Source organism: Tubulanus polymorphus, chromosome 10 (genome assembly GCF_964204645.1).
Source record: "Tubulanus polymorphus chromosome 10, tnTubPoly1.2, whole genome shotgun sequence".
NCBI lineage: Eukaryota > Metazoa > Nemertea > Palaeonemertea > Tubulaniformes > Tubulanidae > Tubulanus > Tubulanus polymorphus.
In genome coordinates, this window is record NC_134034.1 from 1,437,989 (window position 1) to 1,440,928 (window position 2,940).

Here is a 2,940-nt window from a genome sequence, read left to right on the forward strand (position 1 = left end):
ACTGACTGACTGACTGTCAGACCTTGGAGTAACTCCAAGGTCTGACTGACTAACTGATCGACTGGCTGGTTGATTGGCTGACTGACTGACTAGCTGACTGAATGGCTCGCTATCTGGATGGCAAGCTGGCTTGCTGGCTGGTTAGCTGACTGATTGATTTTTGAACTGGTGAGCCTAGGAACTAGCGAGGCTGGGAACTGGCGAGGCTTGGAACTGATGAGGCCGGGAACTGGTGAGACTGGGAACTGATGAGGCCGGGAACTCGCATTTCGATACATCGCGGCGACAGCGTTATCAAATTACGGTTTAGGATCGGTGTACACTACTAAACGGCCGTCCGAAAGAATAACGTATTGAGTATCGTCAGAAAACGATAGTAACCTTATAGACTGGTGCCCGCGAACGCGCGATCGAAATTATGACAAATGGCGTGACGCGGATGTGCGCGGTAACAATAGCGGCAGAGACGACAGAATGATGAAATCTAGTAACGAATCGCCCATCAATAACGACGCGCTATTCATTCCCGCGTACCGGTATATATTTCCTACGACGTCGGCCGAACTCAGTCTCTCTCCGCGCGCGACGACCGAACGGTGACAACATGCCATAACAAAGTGACTAAATTTGATGAATAGGTTCTTTACATCGAGACAGCGTGTGCGTGAAATCTATCTGTGCCCACTTTTACTAATGACAAGAATTTGTAAAGCTCGCGTTCACGAGTGTGGGATGGGGATCTGCTTGGGGATTTATGGGGATAGCCATCTCTCATAATGTCAGTAAATGATGTCATAGGGGGATTTGTGGAGAGGTAGTTTCCTTGTACTTCCAACAATCAGATCGGTAATTTGATGATCTCATAGGGGGATTTATGGACGTAGACATCTTTTTCGGAAGTGGTGTCTTTAGATCAAATCAATAGTGGGCAACTGAATGATGTCATAGGGAGAATTATGGAGGCAGACATCTTTTTCGGAAGTGTCTATAGATCTAATCACTAGTACACAATGATGTCATAGGGGAATTTATGGAGGCAGACATCCTTTCTGGAAGTGTCTATAGATCGAATCAATAGTAGACAATTCGATGATGTCATAGGGGGATCTATGGAGGCAGACATCATTTCTAAAATTGTCTATAGATCAAATTAATAGTAGACAATCAGATGACGTCATAGGGAAATAGGAGTTTGAAATAAAAACGGTTTTGTAACACGTGACGGTGAGCTGTCAGACGATCGCGTCGGTTTTGTGTCATATTGTAATAAAAGACGCGGCTGCTGCTGTTCGGCGCGGTGTGGGATGGGATTCAGTATCCATCGGGGACAACAAGAAATATCTCTTCTTTCCGCGTCTTCCTCCGTCGAGAGAGAGAAAGAGAGTGAGAGACGAGAGAGACGAGAGAGGGAGAGAGAGAGGGAGGAGAGGGAGGAAAACAATCAGGATATTTTGACATTTGACATATTGTAGATATAATGTCCTGGTATCAGTGCAGTAGATCTACGCGTTTCCACCACAGCGAGCTAGTGGTACTCGAACGAGCCGGCTCACAATCACAGGGTCTCTCTGATTCCACATTCGATTCCACCCACCGTGAGGATCGGAATTTCACCGATCCAGTTCCACATTTTGTGAGTCGGAGTGAACCCTGAGAGTTAGAATCAGTTTAATTTTCGATGTACAAACTCAAATCTGGAATTCAGAATTGCGGAACTGAGTTCTCAGTGTTTCACGAGACAAACGATTCTATGATTCAAAGAAGTTAGGCCTGATCGACCCTTCTCGAAGTCTTCAACGACCCAGTTATAATAAGTACTAGAATATGACGACCTTCTCATTTTCAATGACTTCAACGATTCAGTGAAATTATGAATAGTTACTTTAAACGTCAAAACGTATTCAGTTTCGTCGCCGGTATAGTGGCGTCATAACGATGACTCAGCTAGTTGTCGTTTGTTCGGCTGTTTGGTCATTGTATTGAAAATTCCACCGTAAAAACCAAGATTCCTCGGTAGTATAGTGGTGAGTATCCGCGCCTGTCACGTGCGAGACCCGGGTTCGATTCCCGGCCGGGGAGGCTTTTTACCAAACTTTTTCTTTCGCCGACCAGTTCTAAAGGTTTTCGGTGTCGTTTTAGACGACGATCGAGGGGAGATTATTTTTGGTCGGATTCTATTTTCACAAATTTTCATAGAATCTAGATTCACAATTTGATTCTACGTAACGCAACTAATGCGCCAAAACGAGTGATAACTCTTCCTCCCGCGGAGGCGACAATCCGATGCGATAACTGGCGACGCGAAAAAAAATTGCCTGAATAAAAAAGATGTTTGTTTATTAGGTCGAGTTGAAACGGGTACTTTATTGATGATCGCGCGCGACACATCGTTGTTTTATGAGATCAATAGAGAAGTCACCCGCAGTGAGTCCCGTAATAAACTTGAATTCGTTCCAACGCTGGGAGAGAGATAGACAGTTACTTAGTCGGGTAGGCGGTGGCTGTCAGATCGACTGAGAGATACGGGCCAACGCCTACAACTGTGGCGATCGAGGATTCCGTTTGTGGTGAGTGAGGGTCCACCAGGTGTCGTTAGTGCGCAGTAGGATATCAACGCCCGCCGTAATGGTGGATTCCACTTGCAGCAAGTGAGGATCCAGCAGGTGTCGCTAGTGTGCAGTAGGACATCGACTACTGCGGTAACATAGGATTCCACTTGTGGCATGTGAGGATCCACCAGATGTCGCTAGTGTGCAGTAGGACATCAACTACTGCGACAAGAGAGGATTCCACTTGTGGCAAGCAAGGAACCACCAGATGTCGCTAGTATAGTGACTCGGTCTTCCCCGTTCAATTTTTAACTATATTTCAATGTAACACCTGATCAACTTTCCTTCCCTTTAGCTAAGCAAATCGATGGGACTTCCAATAACGCTACTG

The 2,940-nt window shown here is 45.8% G+C and overlaps 1 non-coding gene across 1 annotated transcript; it reads left to right on the plus strand.

The window, feature by feature from the left end:
* Positions 1-2,007: 2,007 nt before the first annotated feature.
* Trnad-guc (transfer RNA aspartic acid (anticodon GUC)) lies at positions 2,008-2,079 on the plus strand. Its single transcript has one exon. It is a non-coding gene; the product is annotated as a tRNA-Asp (tRNA).
* The last annotated feature ends 861 nt before the right edge of the window (positions 2,080-2,940 follow it).